Source organism: Lactuca virosa, chromosome 4, assembly GCF_052849685.1.
Source record: "Lactuca virosa cultivar CGN04683 chromosome 4, Lactuca_virosa_CGN04683_v6, whole genome shotgun sequence".
NCBI classification, from domain to species: domain Eukaryota; kingdom Viridiplantae; phylum Streptophyta; class Magnoliopsida; order Asterales; family Asteraceae; genus Lactuca; species Lactuca virosa.
The window spans coordinates 233934085-233959063 of NC_136429.1; the positions used below are offsets into that span (position 1 = coordinate 233934085).

At 35.4% G+C, this 24979-nt stretch overlaps 2 non-coding genes across 2 annotated transcripts; both read left to right on the forward strand.

Annotated features, from left to right (window-relative positions):
• The first annotated feature begins 11298 nt into the window (after positions 1 to 11298).
• On the forward strand, positions 11299 to 11405 carry LOC145110112 (small nucleolar RNA R71). The gene has a single exon (XR_013709493.1). It is a non-coding gene; the product is annotated as a small nucleolar RNA R71 (small nucleolar RNA).
• Positions 11406 to 19829: 8424 nt separating this feature from the next.
• LOC145110145 (small nucleolar RNA R71) lies at positions 19830 to 19936 on the forward strand. The gene has a single exon (XR_013709524.1). It is a non-coding gene; the product is annotated as a small nucleolar RNA R71 (small nucleolar RNA).
• Positions 19937 to 24979: the final 5043 nt, after the last annotated feature.

Genomic DNA, 24979 nt, shown 5'->3' on the forward strand with positions numbered 1-24979 from the left:
GAGAACTAACCTCATTCACATGGACACAGTTAGTGACACGTAAAGCCCTGCTTGCAAACTGAAGGCTGCTTTTAGTCTCATCAGCATGAATCTCCCATTAAACAAATGTATTTGAAACTTGAGAAAAATACATACAGATATCAATGTTTATGACACCTAACTTGACATGAAACAACACTCTTACAATAAAAACTAGTTATGATATTGATTTCCTCATTGTAAATCTCCATGTAAGACATCCTTAAAAGAAACTTAGGATCCGTTTCCTTTAAAAAACATTAAGTAGTCATCATTTGGATGTCATTTCATGATCTAGAAACTTCTTTTCCATAATAAGAGAGGAAAATGACAATAGAAAGTTGCAAAGAGGTAAGGCTACCTGTTGTATCTTGTCAAATAGATCATGTACTGCTAAAGTGATGACTCCTAGTTCAACAATAGACCCACGCATTGTATGTGTTTTGCCACTATTTTTTTGTCCATATGCAAAAACAGTGCCTGAAGAGAAGGTAATAAGACAGGTAAGTTGGAAGGTCGCATTGATAAACCACCAGATATTACAAGATTACCATTGAATCCACCAATAGCTGCTGAAACTATAGCTTTAGTTCTTGACTCATAAACATCCACGGTTCTACAATCCTCACTAAAAATCCGGTCGTAATTCACCAAAAAAAGTAGAGTGTTCGAAATTAAACGCGTGTGTAATCAAAGTGCAATGCAATCGAGCTCATACTATCTGATTTAGACTCTGATAACTTACGTCCCTACTTTGACATATATAGTTGTAATTATATCACTTGTTAGGGAAGTACATGGACTAATTCTAAATTGAAATTGCTAGTTGAGTCCAAACTTCATGAAGGAAAATCATAATGATATTAAACTTCACATTCATACTGGAACCGCAGGAATAACACAGCCAAAGAAAGCACACCACTTTATCAGTCAAAATCGTGTGTTTTAAGAGACAAAAACGTACTAAATTCAAACTTGGTGGATGCATCGATTAGGGAGAAAACAAAGTCAGAGAGTGGAGTGAAGTCGGATTTAGGAGAAGTTGTACCAGTTTTAGGGAGAAATCGAACTAGTTGGTCTTTGTACTTGATCTTCTTTGTCGCGATTACTAGCTCGTGAATAGAGAGAAAGGTTAGGGTTTATTGATTGAGAGAAAGGTTAGGATTGATAGAATTTACGAGAAAGATCTTGGGGAAGGAGTTGATAAAGCCCGAGGCTGTGACGATGACCATATGGGATAACGAACGGCTGACTCCGGCGCAGGTGCAATATGCGTGCATTGATGCTTTTCCTGAGTTATATAATGCGGAGGTTCTTGATTGAGAGAACCTGAACTAATTCGAAGTTGAATTCACAGTTTTTGATCTAAGGCACCATTTCTCAAGAACAAATCAGGGTTATTAATATTTAGGGATTTATGATTTAGGGTGATTTGGGGAGTCGTAGTAGGCGGGATGTTTAATTTTTTTTTGGGAATGGAAAATGGTTATGAATGATTTTGGGTTCTTAGCAAAGGATTTTAGAAGGAGAAGAAGGACTATCAGGCGGGGTATTTAATTTTTTTGGGATTTCATTTCTCAAAAAAATACGGAGAACGCGCCTTCTTAAAAAAAATATAAAGCGACACCTTTAGACGACACGCTTTTTATGATAGGTGCCCTCCGTATTTCTTTTTTTTCTTTTCCAGACACTAATTTCAGGGCACGCATAAATGCGTGTCCTCTATTCTTTAAATTTTAGAAGAGATGACATTATTTTTAGGGCGCATGCTTTTGCATATCGTAAATCACTGTGTGTCATTGTTTGCACGTCATTAAAGGGCTGTTTTCTAGTAGTTCCTTTAACCTAGTTAATTCGATTATGTGAAGTGGGTAGAATCCTAATGTCGATTTTTATGGAATTTATTGATTAGGGTTTCGGTTTCTAACATACCTTAAGTAGATTTTATTATCCCAACCTCAAACCAATCACTATGCTGGTGGATTGGAGGATTTAGGTGAAAACCCTCATGAATCGTAGAAAACCCATATTGGGGATATTGCAGTAGATGATGAAATTGGATTGGATTTTATGACCTAGATGATATTTGATAGCGAAATTATAATGTTGTGGGAAGAATTATAATGAAAACAATGGAATTCCTATTAGTTGAAAGCTAATAAAGTAAAGGAAGTTCATTATCATGAATGGATACTATTGGAATGATTTGTATGAAAATACATAAAGGCTTGAATGATCTCCACTTGAATTTATGGAAGATCAAGCCATAAGGGTATTTTGTGAAATCTAGGGATAACCACATGATGATTATCATATTAGAAGTGATTGACATTCATGAACATGAATTGACACTCTAGATATGTTATTGGAACATTAAGATGAAGGATTTCTAGTGAAGTTCTACCTCTAATGATTATTTTGACCCAAGGGTAATTTGGGAACATGGAATGGAATTTAGGACTTCCATAGTTGGATGAAGTACTTGCAATGAGATAAATTGTGGTTCTATGTACTTAACAATACCCAATGATGTATTAAATGATTTGGGAATAAGTCATAATGATGCAAGAGTGTTTTTGAGAAACTTGAGCTCTTAACCCTTTCATTTGAGTATTTATAAACACTAAGAACATATAACTTTGATAGAGGACTTGATGAATTAAGTTGAATGTTTTGACATGATAAAATGTCATCTAGTAGTGCTTAGAAATCTTTAAAAGTGATACAATTGGTTACATAAAAGACCAAAACCATCCAAACAAGTTTAAGACTCAAACAGTGACCCTTTGAGGGTGTTTGGATTGCTACGACACACGACCCGCGTCACCAGGCACACGGCCCGTGCACATGCATCAGATTTCCCAGCTTGACCAAAAATCTGAATTTTAGTATTTGTTCATAACTTTTGCATACGGACTCGGATTTACACGCGATTTTCTCCTAAATTCATAGTTTTTCATAAGGAATGGTTTGAAGCAATAAAACTTAGTAATGGAAACCTTGAGGGGTAGTTTGGTCATTTTAATGACTTGTGTCCATATATGGTGTAAGTAGTGTTTGAAGAGGATTGCTCTAGGGAAAGGAACTGGAAGAGCACTAGCTAAGCTACTTGTGATTGAGGTGAGTACATGTTGTTATTTTCCCTATTTAAGGTACATGGCAAAATGAATTTTTGATAATGAAATGTAATGCTTTGATGTATGAAATGTTTTGAAATAAAAGTGTTAAATGTTTTTGAAAGGAATGCTTTGAAAGAATGCCTTGAAAGTAAGAATGTTTTGAAAGTAAAGAACGTTTTGGAAGAAAAATGTGTTGATAACGTGTTTGAAATGAGTATTTTGATACTAAAATATGTAAAGCATGGAAAGTAATGAAATGAAAACTGCCCGGGCCGTGATACCTCATAAGAGACACTAGAAGAATCTACTGGGGTAGTACCTTCCCCTTTGCGAAGTAGATGTCCTAATGGAAATGATGCCTTGGTGGATTGATTTATTCTTTCCACCGTAGTCTAGACTTGGGAGTAATTTATTTATTAGACATGGACCCTAAGTATAAAAATGGGAACGATTTAACCTCGAAATTAGCTCTTAATGATAAAATGAATGAATTGTGAAAAGGAATGTCTTTTGAATTATCATATGAATAACGAAATGTTTTCATATGGAACAAATTGTGGAAAATGTCTTTTTAAAATATGTGTTTGCAAAGGTGAAATGTTCTTAATGAAAATTTAATAAATGTTTTTGGTAACAAACCTGCGTAGCTCACGTATCTCTTTTTAATGCCATGTATCACAGGTTGCAATTAAGGAGAAAATATTATAGATGGAAGTACAAGTTATAGGATAGAGATGGGAGTGGAACTTGTTAAGTTCCTTATTTGTTGTATTTATGTAATTATTATTTTTTTTGTTATGGTTTGTATGATGCTTAATGGTAATACCCAATGTTTTAAGCATAAATGTTTTTATGGGACCCGTTTTTGTTAAATGTGGGTTAATATATATATATAATAATTTTGTTAAAACTGTAGCAATTTAAAGTTACAAATTTTTGAAAAAATTTGGGGTGTTACATATACCTCACTCATATTTTACACAATTATTTTCTTTCTCTCTATTTTACAAAATTTCAAAACCTCAAAAATAAAAAATGGATCAAAACCCAAATGCCCCTCCACCAAACCCAAACCTACACACGAACATAACCACTCGTATGGGATTTGCTCAATTTGAGGGGTATATTAACCTACTAAACGCCCAAAGCTCACCACAAATACCATATCAATAAATTTATTTCAACCTCACCTCACATCGGATATAATTTTTTTCACCAACATACTTCCAACAAAAGGTTCTTGGACAACGGCCAAATTTTCATCAAAACCTTTTTGGTACATCATCTTCCATACTAATTTTTCTAACATAAAAAACCCTTTAACCAACTCCTACCCAAAAACCAACACCTACACAACCATGGGTATAATTTGTTACCAAAACTCAAGCTGAAGGTAGTGAGAAAAGGAAAGAGAAATCAAAATCAAAAGAGAAAACCAATGACAATCAAGATGGTCCACAATGGTGGGCGCCAGATGAGGAATTTGCATTAGCGGAAGCATGGTGTGGACATCAAAAAATAACATTCAAGGAAATGGCATGAAGAAAAAAGCTTTTTAGGAGGCGGCGCTCCATGACTTTCATGCTCTGCTAAAAAAAAAGTTTTGTGTCACAACACCAATGCGCTAAGTAGCAAATGCTAAGAATTGAACAAAAGGTGCACCAAATTCAGCTCGATCTACAACAAACTTTATTTAGAAAAGGAAAATGGTTGCAATGACGTCGATGTTTTTAAAGCCTCAAAAGCGCAGTATCGAGTGGAGATGGGTCATGTTTTCGAATTTGAGAGACCATGGGAGATGTTGAGAATAGATCCAAAATGAAGTCAATGTCCAACGTCGTAAGAGGTGCTATCTAAGAGGTCAAGAAATTCGACTTTGATCAATATTTTCGATGCACGAACTCACATTGACCTTCAACACCGATACAAATGAAATTTTAGATGACATTGAGGAGATCTCATCTCCTGAGCGACAGATAGGAAGAAACAAGGCGAAGCGAGCGACTAAATATGCATAGGATAGTAAAAGGAAAGCGAAACACATGGCATAAATAGAAGACAAATTCAAGGAGCACATAGTACGACAATAAAAGAAAATTTTGTTGAGATGTGAGAACTTAGAGATTCTTCGAAGACAAGAAGGGAAAATCAGGAACGATGAGAGCGAGAGAAGCAATCCATCAACAACAAGAACTCCTCAATGACTTGACAATTCTTAGAACAAACACCTTTGGCCTACGATAAAGTTGAAGTGTTGCAAGCGTTGAAGGCACACATTTGTGAAAAAATTAAAGACAAAAATTTAAATTTGTTATCATTGTATGTTTTATTATTATAGATTTTTTTTTGGTCTTGTAATGTTTTTATTTTCAAATTAAATGTTATATATTTATTCAAATGATATGTTTTCTAATATTATATAATTTATTTTTATAAATATTGAAAAAAAGAAAAAAATTTCTAGAAAATTATGAAAAAAAGAACATGAAAATTAAATGGTGTGGCATTGAGTATATTTTGTTTGTAAATATTGTATGGTCTTAGTGTGGACTATGGAGGGAGAGACCCCTGCCCACTCCACACTAGCATGAGATATTGGGTTAAACATCTTTTTCCGTTGTTGCTAGAAATATGTTTGATCTTTTTAACTTAGCAAATTTAATGGAAGTAATAATAATATATTTTAGTTATCATCGTATAACAAGTGAGATGACAAACGGGTAACAAGTTTTGTCGATATGCCTTTTTATATGGTAAAATCAATTCTTTTGAAAACTATATCTATAGATCTAGGGATATAACATTGATATGTATAATCCATTGTACTCGATTAAGAAGGTTCACTGCATCCGGTGCGAGAAAACAAACGTATCAAATACAAATGGTATGAACACGTGTTAGTTTTTAATACACGATTTTTCATGTTTGATGACTTTGTTTGTTGCAGCTTTTAAAACAGCGTGTTCCGTCCTCACTTTGACTGCAGCACATTTGTTACAGGCTTTGTAAGTCCCAAATCCCAATGGCATATCCAGGATTTCTGATCCACTATGCACCATCATAATAAATCTGATTCACCGGATGCACTACAATAACCATTTTTTTACACTATAAAACTATTTTTTTTTTTTGGAAAATGCAGGTGAATGAATCTACGACTTTCATATGGTTCTACATCGGCAACAGAAGCAATACATCAAAAAAAGAGAAGACCTAAATTGCCAAAGTTGAATATGATGTTTAATTGCATTTGATCTTATATGATCAACTTCTCTTTTTCTTTTTCTTTCACTTGATACAAGTTGGATAAGGTAAGACCTTAGTGGAAAGGCAAGACCTTTTGCGAAGAACTAGAAAGGGTTCTGAAAGATCACTAAACTCTTAACCTAAGTGGAGCTTGATTTGATGAATGGAAGGCGTAACATGAAAAAGATGAAATTTACCAGTAGCTGTTTAAGATTCTTTCCATGATTCTGATGTCTGTCCATGGCCTTGGTCGCCGCCCTATCATGTTCTCCTGTTGACTCAATAATGATTTTGAAACTAATGCCACTTTCATCGTTGCAAGGTTTTAGAGCAAGGTCGATCGCGTTTCCACCATCCGAGTGTTACATATACACTTAACCAGTAGTTGGCATGCAAAGATCAACAGAAAAAACTAACATTCTACAGTAATTCATACGACGAAAAAGAAAGGTAACTAGGTAAGAAAAGTTGCAGCTTTACATTAAAAAACATGAAAAAAGATAGTGCTACAAGTTGGCCCTATATTTAATTTCAAAGAAACAATATTCGTTCAGAGAAAGAAATTATTCTGATTCATTTAGTGCGCTCATGATTAACATTTTACATTGCGCACAGTGGAATTTAATAATAGAACAGTACTCATTTCTTGCACAAGTCAAACTCCCTCTTTCTTTTTGTTACTTAAAGGAACAAAAAGAAGTGAAAAGAGTTTATCTTTTAATTTCATCATTTTGTGTCGATTCGTAGACCGGCCCTAGCCAATTAACTGCGTGTGCCCTTTATCTTAATGCAATACTAGTACAAGCAATCAAAACATTAAACTATTTGTGTTGTGATCAAGAAACCCGTACAGATTCATATTCCGTTGTTTTGATGGGTTTGTATTTTTACAGACGTTTAACTAGTTTTGGCCTTTTGGGTAATGAACTTGGCGTAGACGTTTAGCATATTAGAGTTAAATTGGTTTATAAAGAGCAACCTTGAAATGTTAATTTTTTTTTCCTTTATGCTTCATTTCTTGTGTATGATGGGCTAGGTAGGACTTGGAGAGTGATGGTTTTAAATATTTTCTTTATGGTTGCTTTTTTTTGCTCACCCTCCTCAAGTTGGAATTGTTTATATGAGAACACATACAAGTGCACAAACTTTTCCAGATATGGTCACCTTCCACTTGTTGGGAATAGGTTTTTGATATTGATGGACGGTTCATGGATTTAATTTCTATTTGTTATGGTATTATACAAAGGGATAAATAAACAGTGAAAAGAAAGAAAGCGTAACAAAAAACATCCAAATATCAACCTGTTGTAACTTTTGAACAAGATTAAATTTACTTTCAACCAATAAATGTTTATTGGTCTTGCGTGGCCCACCATTAACCCCAAAATCCGTTTGTAAGGTTTCAATTTCAAGTTTTCAAAAACTTGTTAGACTTTCTTATTTTTATTTTAATTTTAGTGCAAATTGGGTTATATAGTGGTGTTCTTTAAAATCTTGTTCCGTCTTAAATAGGGATATATCGATTCAAATCTTTGAAAAATTGAAATACTTGTAGAAAAATGAAAACATTTTTTAATATCAGTGAGGAGCACTCAAAGTTCTTCGCTAAAAATAGTAGTAGAGAATATAATGATGTTAGGTTTCATAAGAGAGTTCCAAATAAAAGAAAGATGAGTATGTATACTATCTATTCGAAAATTGGATAAGTACGATGAAAACTGAAAAATCTAAAGGCGCCAAAAATGGTTTTCGAAAAAACCATTTAAACAATTTGAACTGCCATTGATAGCTTGGGTTGGAGCTGTTACACACAGTTTGGATGGCCAACTTTGCCAAGGCAACTTGAGCTACCTTTAAGTTGCCCTCGAAGGGACCCAAACTTTGCACCTTCGACCCCATAGGTGTCCTGCCTCTTAACCTTGTCTTTCGTCTTGTTTAGGAACAAACTCCTCCCGCTTTTGCAAATTGTAACTTATACTCGATCATCGTTTAAATCCTCATTTGACATTTAGTGTGACACTAGTGTAATTCCAATTACTAAATGTGAATGACACTAGTGTAACCCATGAATCTACATAATAACTTAAACAAACCAAGTCCATACATAAATCATCATATCATATTATATTATAAATTAAATACTTTTTGTATCATATTATAAATTTGAAACCTCTATGACATTTCAATTTACAAATTAATATAATTAACCTATTAATTTAAAATATGTTATTAAATAGAAAATATTATCTTATTATTGGTTATATTTTTAAAAAAAAAACTACAAAGCCATCATTGTGGTTCCAAAACCAATCGAGTTCAGTCCTTAACTTTATTTTATCCTCAAAAAACGTCCTTGTCTCATAATATTAAATTAAATTCCATTCAAATAAAAAATATGTTTCACAAATTATAATATGTCATACAAATAATCATTCAAACGATAAACAAAAATAATACAATGCTAATATGAGTTACATATTCCTATAAAACTAACAACCCTTGGTGACCCTGATTTGGATCGAAATCGACTTGGATTGATGGCAACGATTGGATTTTAGATACACTCTCAGAAGATCTGACGATTACGCAGCTTCTAATTTTGCTTTCTCCAACTCTTTCTCAATCTTATTATGGATAAACATGTCAAAACATGACTGGTAAAAAAATTGGATACTCCCTAAGATAATTTCCATACAAACACTTTAAATGATGTTCTAACACTATTACAAAAAATTTAGCATTTATTGGCAAAACATAATTTTGTTTAACATACAAGGGTATTTTGGTCAATACCTTGGTTTGCCCATGATGTAGACGAGATGTAATGGCTAAAATAGACATTAAGTCACAGACATAAACATAACTTCACAAAAAACATTAAGTTACAAATAGGGGTATTTTGGTCAATTTAACACATGGTGGCATTTTGCTCAATACATTTGTTTTGCCTTGATGTAAACAAGATAAAAGGGTTGAAATATGCACAATATTACAGACAAACCCTGTACTAATTAGCCTTTATAAGCTCAGATGCTAACTACAGGACAATCCAAAAACACGTGATAAGCAGAACAATTAGTCCATGAAGTAGATAGAAAGAAAATAGAGAAAAAGTACATAAGTAGGAAGAAGGCATGGTAGAAAAGTAACACTTTAACTCCTGCTTCTGTGAGTAAACAACCAATGAAGGGTAATATCATCAAAACAATAGTACAAAGAAAATGCCAACACTTTGAGCTAATCCAATAAAGAATCTATGTTATAGATCTCAAACTTCAACAAGGACCGTGAGAGGAGTCACTAGCAGACAACAATGTTTAGCCATCATCAAGGGGAAAATGGTCAATATGCAATAATTTAGCAAAAAAAAAAAAGGAGAGCACATGGAAGTACGTTGCTATTAATTGATTGTATATAAGAAATGATTTTCCATTACATTTATTTATATTTTATACTTCTTAAAACCCGCATCCCACTTCACGTTCATATCCCTTCACATCTCTTAATTGATGAGTTGAATATATTAAGATTACCCCTCCTTTCTTTTCAGCACGACCTACCTACCAGACCGTTAAACAAATACTTATGAAGAGGATAGAAGTTCATAATGTATCACAAGATGCTAGAAATAGCAACATACTTTCATTAATTTGTATGTCAAATTACAAAAAATGCATTGAAATAGAAACCAAGTTTCACTTCTATGATGTCTAAATAAGAAAAAGGGGCTTACATGATTAACATTAGGCACATCAAGACCACAAGCAACAACAACATTGGCTACTAAAACATTGAATTGACCTTATCTAAATCCTAACATATATCAAAATTTTATGATGAAAATCAAACCTTCTCTTTTCTAACTAGTTTAAATCCTTCCAAAGCACTGATTCTCTATCTGCACATACTAATATGCCAGTAATGAAACTGCTCAATCTTTCGAGTGACAGAATATTAGTGTTTATAGTAGCTTCATCTTATCATCCTACATACAGCCTTTGTAGTAATCCATCTACAATAATCAAAATTTTTAGCTAAAAGTATGATAAGATTCAGAAACATTAAAAGTTTATAAACTTCAAAAAAACATATATGTCTCAGATTACAGATCATCAGAACATATTCACATTAGAATTCATATTATGAAATACATGCATACATCAAACAAGATTATCAAAACCATACATAAACTTTCGGAAACATTAAGCAGACAAAACCTTTCATTGATTTTCAGATGAAAAGAAATCGCCAGTCAAATAAATGGTTAGGGTTAAGATTTCAAGAAGTAGTGAGTTAGAATTATATCATCACAACTTATATTGTTTCTTCCCATGTCGACAATAGGGTTATCTGCGAGTGGAGCACTAGAAACTGGTGATAAAGTTGAGGGAGTCGTAGGAGCTGAAGGTGGAACTCGGGGCTGAATCAATTACATATGTCGGCGAAGAATCCGGAGTCGGTGGTAGTGTAGTGATGGGAGATGTTGGTTTGGCAAATAACTCCACCGGATTAAGAATAAAGGAGTTAGGAGAGCTTGAATAGGGTCTCGTCTTGTAAATGTTGTTCGCTAGCGGCGGATATTTTGGGAGATTAGGGTTTCGAATTGTGTGAGTTGACTGAGGATGGCCGCTACCTGAACCAATTCAAGATCGATATGACAAATAACCGAAGATGCCATGGATAAATCGGTGGTGGTTATCTGGCGGAGGTTTTGTGAAATGATATCTCAATATAAAGAGTGGTGTTGTTTAAGAGATGGAGGGAATGGGGTTAAATGGAATGCTTTGAAAATTCTTCAATCAACTCCTTCACTTCATCCGAATTTTTCTTAGTAAGTGGTTCTTGAGAATCAAGGAGTTGCCTTGTCATGACATTCCCACCGTCATAAAAGATAGATACATCTTGTTGTATGTTAAGGTCATTTTGAGGACAATTCCTTAGCAACCCCTTATAACGCTCCCATGCCTCATAAAGTGATTCACCCGGATTTTGCTCAAAGTTGGCTATTGCCTTCTTGAGTTTAGATATTTTTGATGGTGGGCAGAATTGTTCCAAGAATTGCTCACGCATCTGTGCCCAAGTAGTAATTGCACCGGGTGGAAGTGCTTTCAACCAATCTCTTGCAGCTCCTTTAAAAGTAATGGGAAGCATCCTTAACAACACGGTCTCTCTTGGAACATTTGGGATATTGAAATAATCCGCAATGTCATTGACTTCCTCTAAGTGCTTGTAAGCATCCTCATGATCCTTTCCATAAAATGGTACATCCTTAAGTGCAGCAAGAATGTGTCCTTTCAACTCGAATGTTGAAGTGGCGGGAATTGTAGGTTGTACTAGACCGGGACCAGCATCATCTCTTATCCTCTTTTCATATGCTCCCATGGACATATCCGCAATGTTTTCCATCTCGTTTTCTGGCTCGTCATCATTTTCAATCCTTTCTAATTCAAATTTAGGCTCGGATTCGTACTCGGATTCTTGCGGGTTAGATATTTGATCAAAGATTTATACCTTTCTTTTTTCCTTTGATGTACCTGACTCTCCCACTTTCTTTCCTGCCTTCTTTCCAAAGACTGATTTGAGATCCTTAAAAGGTGACTTGTTTGGTGTTTCGTTCACTCCTGCCTTCTTATCGATCTTTTTGTGAATAACCGACTCTGGATCTGCAAGTGGTGGCACCAAGGGTGAGTTGGAACCTCTGGTCATGAACTACTGCAAAATAAACAAAAATAAAAACGTAAAACTGAACAAAAACAAAGAAAAAGAAAAACGACTCGATTAACGTCATGAGCCTTAAAAGCTCACGTCGTGAGTTCAGTTCTGAACAAAAAAACTAAGTTGAAAAATAATTTTTTGCAGGTTTTACCCCACAAAAAGGATCAATTAACCAAAAGAAATTAAATAAACAACTAAGATAGTCATCCCCCGGCAACGGCGCCAAAAATTTGATGTGCACAAAAGTACCTAACAGTTTTAAATCTATTTCCTAACTAACTTAACTAACCAATATGCACCTACGCAGTGTACCTAGTCGGATTGTAATGTAGTTTAAGTAAGTCGAGGTCGAACACAGGGAACGGTTTTAATTAATTAATCTAATTACTATTAAGTTAACCTAAGATTCTAGCAAAGTAATGGTTTTTATCTAATATTGCAAGTTTAGATGAACTTAAATTCTTAACAATTATTCAATCAATTAACAAAAGCATTATTAGCAATAATTATGACAATTCTATTGGTTACCAATTAAAACATTATGACAATTATGACAATTACGACAATTCTATTAGTTTGAATCCGCTTTCCCTCAACGGTTTTAAATAATAATTATGACAATTCTGTTGGTTAACAATTAAAACATTATTAGCAATTCAATTCCAAATTTACTAATATTCAATTAATTCATGTAGAGCTATGTATAATCACACATAATTTAACACATAATCAATTATTAAATAGAATTGGAGCTATGTAAGATTGAGTTGACAAACACAAATTATAGTCACAATATGAGTTCTCTAGCACAGCTAAATTCAATAATTTAATTGCTTATCTAAGATTTGTTTGATCTTAGCTCTAATAATCTAATATTCACTAAATTACTAGGTAATCAAATTCATGTAAATTAATGATCACTAACTACACAGAATAAAAATCTAAAGCAATTTAATTATCCAATTAAGCATGCTAGGTGGAATTAATCAAACACAAGACATTAACCAACAAGAAAAGTATAAATTACTATAAGCAAACCATCAGTTCCAGCTTCATCTAAATAACAGAAGCAGCTAGATTTAGCTACTCATTCTAACAAACAAACATAACCAAGTCATAATTGAAAACATCATAATATACCAAATTAGAAAAAATGGATTATGAACTTCCTCTTTCTTCCTTGGTATTAGAACCAATTCTCAAGCCTTCTCTCTTCTGAAATTCGACTCTTGGAACCCTTCTCAAGTCAGCCAACCTCTCTCAGGTCATATAGATCAAGGACTTATATATTTTTCGAAATACCCCCAATCACTTCGTGAGAATAGACGTCTCACGTCGTGAGTTTAGTAGTTATCTGTGTTTAACAAGGACTCTTGATCCGCGATGTTTATCTTCTAGAAGTCCTTACTCACGTCGTGAGTTTGTATTTTTTCTGGATTTTTTATCTTTCAAACCTTTATCCTCGAAAGCTCCATTCTTTAACGCTTTTAGTCACTTTTCTTCAAAATGTCTTCTTTTTGTATGCACAATATAATTTAACCTTATAAGTACCATTTATCTATGCAAATAGCCAAAATATTAATCAAAATATAATTAAATATTGTCTAAAAATATGTATAAATATGACAATATCAAAATACCCCACACTTATCCTTTGGTTGCCCTCAAGCAAATTTAGTTATTTTAAATTCAAACCTTCATCACTAGCATCATATATAACAATGCATTTCGAACTCAGCCATTATACCAAGACCTCAATGCGCATATTTGTGTCTAATTCTCCTAATAACATCCCAATTCTAAATACTCACATTCCTTATGAAACTTCACCCCTTAGCTTATATGATACTAATTTCTGCAACCCTCCGAATCAATCCACATAAATCTTTCTCAACCTCAAGGTATTTTTGGTTAAGCTACCCAAGCATACATAATCTAGAAATTACAACTTTAGATACCATAATGGAGCTCTTGGAATTCTTCACTTCTTTGATATCTGATATTTGATTTCTTTGAATTCACCATGTTTTTGGTTTTTGGTATCTTCAATTTTTGATTCTTTGGAATTTTGATGTTTTGATCTTCATACCTGATAGCTGCAAAATTCTTCAACTTTTTGGTAATTTCTCTCTCTCTCTCTCTCTCTCTCTCTCTCTCTCTCTCTCTTTTCATGTAACTCACTTTTTTCGCTTAAAACCTACAAGGTTAAGCAAGGGTGCTTAACTTCAACCTTTATTGGTTAAAGGTATTAGTCTATGTGCAATGAATACATAAGCTTTCCTGGATAGATTTCAGGTACAGACTGCAAAACTTATTATTCCATATAAACTACCAGATTACTTTTTCATAACTCATGACTTGTCACTAGGACTTAGGAAGCCACAAATATACTACAACATATGTTGGCTCAATTAAACATTTGAGCTCTCATTGGATCATCCCATAAAACACAAGCAACTTAAGTTCAAATTATTACTAGATTTAATTATTAGATTATTATTTCAAATCTATTTCTAAATTTTTAAAATTTTAAATTTTTTAAGTTTTCTAGTAATTTACTTTTTCGACCCCCTACCCCACACTTATTACATACAATGCTCTCATTGTATGCATGGAAATAACTCAAAAGCAATAAAAGGGAGAAAAAGGAACAGACTCCCATGGGATAGTAGTAGCGTGATCGAACTCCAAAAGTGTGGATTCTGGTGCATCTTGAATATGGACAACTTCAAATATGGAACTTGGATCTTCAATACTTGAGATATGTAAATGTGCCGATAAAAATTAGGAATCGAGCCTTCAATCTTCAACAAATGTGGTGTAGAAAAATCTCCAAAGCAAAAAGAACAATGTGGGAAAGCTAACGCCACAATGTACGGTTGAGAAAATGAGCCATAATTATCTTCATAATCATTCCAAGAAGAATCGTAGTGACCCATGTAACGAAATTGGAATAATAGTCTTCTCATTTGAGAAAATTTAATGTTCACGGCGTGAGGTATTATAATTCACGACGTGAGGTCGCGTTTACGCGAATTCTGAGAAATCTTCAATAACTGACTCACAACGTGAAATAGGAAATATTCACGTAGTGGGAACTGGCATCCCAGAAATAATTGTCCTCTAATTCTTCTTTCAATTCTTTCACGCAACCCAATGTCTTAATGAATTAAGACTCTTCTAACTCTATTATTTTTGACTCTTTTGTCTAACTTTATCTTCTCTCTTGACTCACCCCACACTTATTTTTAACGTGGGTCTCGACTCTCGACTCTAAACTCTCGGCTAAACGTGTTCGCACTCGTATCTCGACATCCTGTCCCGCGTTTTTTCTAGCAAAATCTGAAAATAATAACCAAGGAAGTAAAGAAGAACATAACCAATTTAAAAGTATTACAATCCCAAACACACCAAAAACAATATAAAATTAAATAAAATAAACTAAATAAACTAAAAAGATAATCTAATCATCTTCTTCATCAATGTTCGCTCCACTCGTCCCGGCTCCGTATCCTCTCGTCATCCATAGCTCCTCCCAAGTCGAAATATAAGGGAATTGGGGAGGCACGGTGGGTGGTCTCACCACATTCATGTGGGAGAACATGGCTTCAAGGATTTGGGTGTTGTACGTCACCCCACCGCGGATATTATCCAAGTATGAACCCACCCGACTTTGGAACGGGTCGGTGGGTACTCCACCCTTATATGGTTGAGTGGGTTGTTGTGATCTTCCCATATCTCCTCGGGCTCTCACGTTCCATCTCCTGGGCCTTGGTTGTTGCTCAGGATCCTCGGATGGTTGTTCAACACCTTCATCGTCACTGTTCGGTATGCCCCAATGTGGCCCATAATTGACCACAACTCTGATGGTCTCAAGATATCCAATAGAAAACTCATTCCCTTCCTTACAAGTGAGTGTTCTTGTAATGGTCGGGATGATCACACCATAAGAATGGGCAAGACGGGTAACAAAATAACCACCACAAATTGGGCTCCCGGGTCGGGAACTCACCACATGCTCCGCCAAATATCGGGCCAAGAAATAGGGGAAATTACAACAAACCCCCGACTGTAAGATCGTCCACAAGAAGAATAGATTAATCATGGTGACCTTGTCCCCATGCCTTTTCTGGTGAATGGAGAATGTGATAAGCATGTGAATCAAGCGATGGATGGGTGATTTGATGTTACTTTCCGGCGACACACCGGATTTAAAAACTACCGAAGCAATGTGGGCCCAAAATTCGTGTCCCGACATTCCCCTGGAATATGTATGGACAGCCTCCCGTAAGAATGCAGAAAAATTGGGAGTCATGGCTTCATGGGCCTCATATAAGCCCATCCTCCAAGCAAATTCTACCAATCTACATTCCCGGAACTCCTCACCCAACCGGAAAACCAACGCCTGCGGGAAGTTCGGGTCTTGAACATTCTCATGAAAAGTCACAGTAGAGAAGAAGTCCACACACAGCTCCTTGTATACTTTTTCTTGAATGGCAAATAAGTTGCTCCATCCCTTTCTTGTGAAAGAAATCCCATTTCCCACAAAAGCTTTAATAAGAAATGGGTGTAACCAATCAAGGAGTCCAACCTCCCTAAGTTTGTGCTAGTTAACAGTCTGAGCTACAACAAATTCTCGGTTGTGAAGCCACCCCAATGTGTTGTTGTATCTAGTAAGGACATCCCGAGAGATGTTTGTTGGAAACACATAAAACGGGTGCAAGTTAGCAACCCCGCCTTGGTCATCTTGAACCTCACGCCTCGGTGCCATTTTTTTGCAAAAGAATAACCAAGGAACAAAACCAAAAACAAAGAGCCATTAAATATAAAACATAATTGACAACTATGCTCAAAACCAGAATTCACCTCGTGAGGATTAATAACCCACGACGTGAATTGGGTGCGAAGGCAGCGAACTATGGACACAAAATCGAGCCATTTCCAAACCATTCTAGTTCAATACTTGCTAAGGGTTTTGTTTAATAACAATTTCAAGCACATTACAAGGACATACATAACAAAATATGGGCATAATCATAACAATTTGTAATTCTAAACTATGAACATAAACCTTATCCCCTAAATAAACCAATTAGTAAAAATAGAACACTAAAAATAGGAGTTGTTTACCTTAAATGGAAGTTTACGTAAGCACAAAGGTTGTTTGTGGTGGATTATAGCCAAAATCGGATGTGGGGGGGACCAAGAATCAGATTCACTTCGTGAGTGTGATAAAGAAAATTAGGGTCAAAGTGTTTCTGAATCTTTTAATCTATGGTCCTGTGATTTCAAAATTCACGTCGTGAGTTCTTTATGACTCACGTCGTGAGTCCCTCTGGGCTTAACAGCTGGGCCAATTTATTCTAACACTAGTTGAGCCATAAAAATTTATATCATGAAAGCAGCCTACTACGGATTATATTATGTCTAAGCATAAAATTGGTCCTATTATCAATTCCATTTTTTATTAAAAACCCATGTCTTTTTTTACCACTTAATTTTAAATTACCCCACATTTGATTTTTACTAAGATTATTAGATAATTAGATGATCAAATATCCTAAAAAAAACAAAAAATGCAAAACTAAGCTAAACGTAAAACGAAAAGAAATTTCAAACCGAGCTTGGGTTGCCTCCCGAGAAGCGCTTATTTTTCTTGGACTCATGAGCTGGACTCCGTGTCGCCTCACGTTGAATTATCCGGAGTGTCCATCACCATTTGAACCTTTTGCTCCTTCCATCTCCTTTTATACGCTTGGACTCATCTAATATATGCTTTTTTAGAGTTTTCTTTTTTAGCATTCACTTCATTTACTTCAAGCTTGCGTTTGATCCCATTATTTTCCAATTTATTATTTTTTTGCTCTACGGGAACCATCTTTTCATCCAGAACTAACTCGTTTCCTTAGAAGTAACCTCGTCCTCGTCACTTGATAAATCTTTGCTTTCCTCACTCACCCAAGAAGTTGGATTTATATAATCAATTACTTCAAATACCAATGGAACGGATGCTCTTGGTTTGGTATGTTTGACTAGTTGAATTGTCTTCAGTTCTTCTTCCATAAGCTTCTCCAATTCTTCAAGTTCATCTTCTTCTTTATCAATATTAAAAACTTCACCTTGAACATCATTTCCTTGGAAACCATCCTCTATTCCAAAAGTAGCTTCATCATCTCCCACTCTCAAGGTAAGCTTGGATTCGCGAATATCAACCAAGGCACTAGCAATATTAAGTAGAGGGTGACCCAAGATGATTGGAACATCATGATCTTCTTTCATGTCCATAACCACAAAGTCAATTGGAAAAACAAATTTCCCAATTTTGACTAAAATGTCTTCCACAATGCCCCTAGGATGTGTCACTGAACGGTTTGCCATGTGAATGGTCATTCTTGTAGCCTTCAACTTCGGAATATTGAGCTTTTGATAAAATGAAAAAGACATTAAACTTATGCTAGCCCCACAATCGGCTAAAGCATAAGTCTTCAAATTATTCCCAAATTCACACGGAAGAATGAGGCATCCAGGATCTCCCATCTTCTTTGGTAACTCCCCCAATACAACCTTTGAACTCTGCTCACTAAGAACCACCTTGGAATTTTTTTCAAAGGCCGACGAGTATCTATCAAGTCTTGTAAGAACCTTGCATATTCGGGAATTTTAGACAACGATTAAATAAAAGGAGTATTTATTGAAATACCCTTGACTTGCTTCATAAATTCCAAATGCTCTTATTCCAGTGGATGACTATTAGCTCGGGACGAAAACGGTAAAGGAGGACGATAAGCCGGAACTTTTGCTAAATTTTCTTCCTCAGACTCAACCCATGTCGTGAGGTTTGAAGGCTCACGTCGTGAGTTCTGTGTTTCAGCATAAATTTTTTCTTTGATTTTTGACTTTTTCGGCTTTGGTTCGGACGGTTGTGGCTCCACTTCTAGTGCTTCTAAGAACTCAGAAATAGCCTCTTCTTTAGTTTCAATCATCATGACTTGCGAATGAGGTTTTTTATCGGGGATTTTTGTAGATAACTTATCTTGTACGAGAGTAGTTAGTTGACCTAGTTGGAGTTCAATATTATGGATCGATGCTTGGTGATTTCTTAGCAAAGCTTGCTATTCCTTCATGATATTCTGATGTTCCCTTATCACTGCATCCGTCTCATCGTGCCTTTTTTCAGAAGCCTCCATAAAACGAGCTAACACGTTCTCTAAGTCAAATTTCTTTTCGGCTGGTGGTTGTTCCTTTTGGTAGAAGCCTCAGCCTGTCTGCCTATATTTTTCTTCTTTTTGCTTCTTATACTCTTCATACGGCAACCAATCCTTCTTGGGTTTTCTCTAATCTTCATCATATTTATCCCCACTAGAATAGCAAACTTGAGCCTTTCTATTTCCTTGTTCATCCAAGTGGCATTCTTTTGTCAAGTGTGGACCATTGCATCTTTCATATCTAACTCTAATAGCATGAATTGACTGGTCCATCTTTGTCATTCTTCTGTCCATGGTGTCAAGCATAACTAGTACAGCAACCATGTCTTCAGAATTGCCTCCCCCAATTCTGTTGGCTCCTTCATTTCTTGGATTGTGGTACTCACGAGAATGCTTTGAAAATTCTTCAATCAACTCCTTCACTTCACCCAGATTTTTCTTAGTAAGTGGTCCTTGAGAATCAAGGAGTTGCCTTGTCATGACATTCACCCCGTCATAAAAGATAGATACTTCTTGTTGTATGTTGAGGTCATTTTGAGGACAATTCCTTAGCAACCCCTTATAACGCTCCCATGCCTCATAAAGTGATTCACCCAGATTTTGCTCAAACTTGGCTATAGCCTTCTTGAGTTTAGATATTTTTTATGGTGGGTAGAATTGCTCCAAGAATTGATCACGCATCTATGCCCAAGTAGTAATTGCACCGGGGGGAAGTGCTTTCAACCAATCTTTTGCAGCCCATTTAAAAGTAACGGGAAGCATCCTTAACAACACGGTCTCTCTTGGAACATTTGGGATATTGAAATAATCCTCAATGTCATTGACTTCATCTAAGTGCTTGTATCCATCCTCATGATCCTTTCCATAAAATGGTACATCCTTAAGTGCAACAAGAATGTGTCCTTTCAACTCGAATGTTGCAGTGGCGGGAATTGTAGGTTGTACTAGACCGGGACCGACATCGTCTCTTATCCTCTTTTTATATGCTCCCATGGACATATCCGCAATGTTTGCCATCTCATTTTCTAGCTCGTCTTCATTTTCAATCCTTTCTAATTCAAATTCAGGCTCGGATTCGTACTCGGATTCTTGCAGGTTAGATATTTGATCAAAGCTTTGTACCTTTCTTTTGTCCTTTGATGTACCTGACTCTCCCACTTTCTTTCCTGCCTTCTTTCCAAAGACTGATTTGAGATCCTTGAAAGGTGACTTCTTTGGTGTTTCATTCACTCCTGCGTTCTTATCCGTCTTTTTGTGAATGGCTGACACTGGATCTGCAAGTGGTGGCACTAAAGGCGTGTTGGAACGTCTGGTCATGAACTATTGCAAAAGAAACAAAAATAAAAACGTAAAACTGAACAAAAACAAAGAAAAAGAAAAACGATTGGATTCACGTCGTGAGCCTTAAAAGCTCACGTCGTGAGTTAAGTTCTGAACAAAAAAAAATAAGATGAAAATTAACTTTTTGCAGGTTTTTCCCCACATCGATTAACCTAAAGCAATTAAATAAACAACTAAGATAGTCGTTCCCCGGCAACGGCGCCAAAAACTTGATGTGCACAAAAGTTCCTAAAAGTTTTAAATCTATTTCCTAACTAACTTAACTAACCAATATGCACCAAGGCAGTGTACCTAGTCAGATTATAATGTAGTTTAAGTAAGTTGGGGTCGAACACAGGGAATGGTTTTAATTAATTAATTTAACTACTATTGAGTTATCCTACGATTCTAGCAAAGTAATGGTTTTTATCTAATTTTGCAAGTTTAGATGAACTTAATTCCTTAACAACTATTCAATCATTTAATAAAAACACTTCTATTAGTTTGAATCCACATTCCCTCAATGGTTTTAAATAATAATTATGAAAATTCTGTTGGTTACCAATTAAAACATTATTAGCAATTCAATTCCAAATTTTATAATATTCAATTCATTCATGTAGAGCTATGTATAATCACACATATTTTAACACATATTCAATTATTAAATTGAATTGGAGTTATGTAAGATTGAGGTGACAAACACAAATTATGGTCACAATATAAGTTCTCTAGCACAGCTAAATTCAACAATTCAATTGCTTATCTAAGATTTGTTCGATCTTAGCTCTAATAATCTAATATTCATTAAATTACTAGGTAATCAAATTCATGTAAATTAATGATCACTAACTACACAGAATAAGAATCTAAAGTAATCTAATTATCAAATTAAGCATGCTAGGTGTAATCAATCAAACACAAGACATTAACAAACAAAAAAAGTATAAATTACTATAAGCATACCATGAGTTCCAACTTCATCTAAATAACAGAAGCAACTAGATTTAGCTACTCATTCTAAAAAACAAACATAAGCACGTCATAATTGAAAACATCATAATGTACCAAATTAGAAAAAGTGGATTATGAACTTCTTCTTTCTTCCTTGGTATTAGAACCAATTCCCAAGCCTTCTCTCTTCTAAAATTCGACTCCTGGAACCCTTCTCAAGTCAGCCAACCTCCTTCAAGTCGTAGGGATCAAGGACTTATATATTTTTCGAAATACCCCCACTCACGTCGTGAGAATAGACGTCTCACGTCGTGAGTTTAGTAGTTATCCGTGTTAAACAAGGACTCTTGATCCGCAATGTTTATCTTCTAGAAGTCCTTACTCACGTCGTGAGTCTTAAATACTCACTTCGTGAGTACGTATTTTTCTGGATTTTTTATCTTTCAAGCCTTTATCCTCCAAAGTTCCATTCTGTAACGGTTTTAGTCCCTTTTCTTCAAAATGTCTTCTTTTTGGCTGCACAATATAATTTAACCTTATAAGTATCATTTATCTATGCAAATAGCCAAAATATTAATCAAAATGTAATTAAATATTGCCTAAAAATATGTATAAATACGACAATATGAAGGCGGTTGGGTTTCATCCATTTCGAGGGCGGTAGCAGTTATCGGAAAACGAGAGAGGGAATCGGTCAAAAACGAATAAGGGAATGAACTAACCCTAAATCACCCAAGGCAAGGTTTTTTAAAATTTCGGTATTTCTTTTCCGCCGACTAGCTACTATGGATGAGATGTGTGTTTTCCTAAAAAACTATAAAACGACATGTAGCTTTAGGACACGCAAAAATGTGTGTCCTAAATCCTTAAAATTTTATAATGGATGATGTTTTCTTTACGATGCCAACTTTTTCGTATCATAAATCAGTGTGTGTCACTAAATGCCTATTTTCTAGTAGTGACAACATTTGCTCCATTCTACTCTATCAAGCTAAACAAACAATTTTTTAACATTCCAATAAAATGAACTATAATATCCCAAAACTCATAACCAAATATTTTATTTTTATATTGAATAATCCATCAACCGAACATGTTTGTCAAAACCATAAAGTATTCAGTGTATATCAATAAACATCCCAAAATTACATCAAAGTCAATAAAACGGAAAATCATGGTCTGTGCAATGCAATCATCCCGAGCTCTTCCCCTTCAAACCATAAGTACCCAAAACATAAACTGAAAACCGTAAGCACAAAGCTTAGTGAATTCCGTAAAATACCGCATACCATACATATACGTCAGCTCAAGGCTGTACTGGGTCTATTTCACCCCTGAGGCTATTTCAACTCATATGTCAGCCTAAGGCTATACCGGGTCTATTTCACCGTCGGGTCTATTTCACCCCCCGAGTCTTTTTCAACTCATATGTCAGCACAAGGATTTACCTGGTCTGTTTCACTCCACATACATATAGCAAACATGCACACATGCATACATACATACAACATGTCACACCCCGGGACCGAAGGCGGAAACGTTCCGGGGCGGAGGACGTCATGCGTAGTATCACAACAATCGTATCATAGTAATCAAAGTAAACACAACCATTACATTGCATTATGAATATTTACATCTGTCGGAAAACATAATTTGTACAAATCATTATATTCAAAAGAAACAAAAGATAAAGACTGGACTTCAAGATGCTCCGTCTTCTCCAAAAGTGATCGGAGGTACCTGTCTATCGATGCCTTGAGAATACAAGCGATTTTTGAAAACGGGTCAGCGTAAAGCTGGTGAGTTCATAAGCGTATTTTTGTATTGGAAACTAGTCACTGAATTTGTAAAATCTATTCCTTTTTACTATCAGTAAATATCGTTTTGTATCGAAAACCTTCGTTATTGAGTTCCAAAATATGTATGCATGCTTCCCAAGAAAATCCAATATTTTCTAACATGTTAGTTGAGTTCTGAATAAAAGTAAGTTTCGTTCGAAAACCCTGGTTACCACCGGTAGATAAGTAGTTTTATTACTCAAATAAAACTAGGAATTTGATCGTTGGAATACCCTCCAGTAAGTAGGTAGGTAGTTTTATAAAATAAAACCATGGAAGAAGTAATCCCGTAAACAAAGGTTAGTTTTACATATTGTGAGTCGGATAACCATGCTAATATGACCTGTGACCTCCTTGACGTTTCTTTAGACGTCGTACGATTACAAAGTTTGTCACCCCGGGCGTGCCCGCCCCACTGTAGCTAACAGTGCAGGTGTGGGATTATCAGTCTCGAATAGATTTATTCACAAATTTCACGCTCCCCCTCCAGGAGATTCTGGTTATACTTCCGGAGAGGATTTATTAGTATCTCGAAGGGCATAACGAAGATTAGTCTCACAATCCTGTATTAACTAGATTACGTGTAGTTCAGTTGTTTTCGAGTTTGAAAGCGTTGGTAAACAATGTGGAGTATAATAATTATACAAAATAATTATCTAGTAAGATACTCTCGTTATTCGTATGAATAAACTAAATCGATCATAGTTTATATGTTTGACTTGCATGGAGTTCGATTCTGAAAACTGGAAATGTAATCTCCAAACTATACCTATTATAGTTTGATTGATTAGTTATGTTCATGTACTATTCGGAAAACTATGCAATTATGTCTAGAAAACGTCCCTTATGCTCTGCATTTTACAAAAGGGATAAGATATCTAAATGTTTAGCATAAAACCATTGTAATTGCATCAGTTTTTAAGTTACAAAAACCTTTATGTTTGGCTTGTATTCCCCCCTGAAAACGTTATAAAACTTATAAAAGCGTAGGGGTATGAACTCACTGTTTATCGTAGAATTCGGATGTACGATCGGTTTAGAGCACTGAGTGTCAACTGATGTTTTGTACACAAGTGGATCCTATTAACATATAATAATGATTATACGTATTAGATTAAGGCATTTCATGATAAAACACGATGGGAAACCACCCTAAGGACTTGGGAATGCTTGGCACTAAGTGTCGGAGCCATAAATGATCGAATAAAGGAAGTGTGCAGCCATCAGTATGTGTGTGCGGCCAGGGTGTGCGGCCAGATTGTGTGTGCGGTTGCACACAAGAGTGTGCGGCCGTACAGAGGATGTGTGTGGCTGTACACAGGGGTGTGCGACCGTACACTCCTCATTTGTGTCCGAAACGTCGATTTTGAGGTGTTCTAGAGTCTATACCAAGTCTAACTAGCAAATGGAGGCCAAACTCTTCACTTTGGAGAGTTTTTAAGGCGTGTGTGGCCACCTTATGAAGGTGTGCGGCCGTACACCTTCAAAGGATGAAGAACACGAAGAACATTATGAGTTTTAGGCTTAGATTCGAATGTATTACCAATATAACAAGCTGATTGAT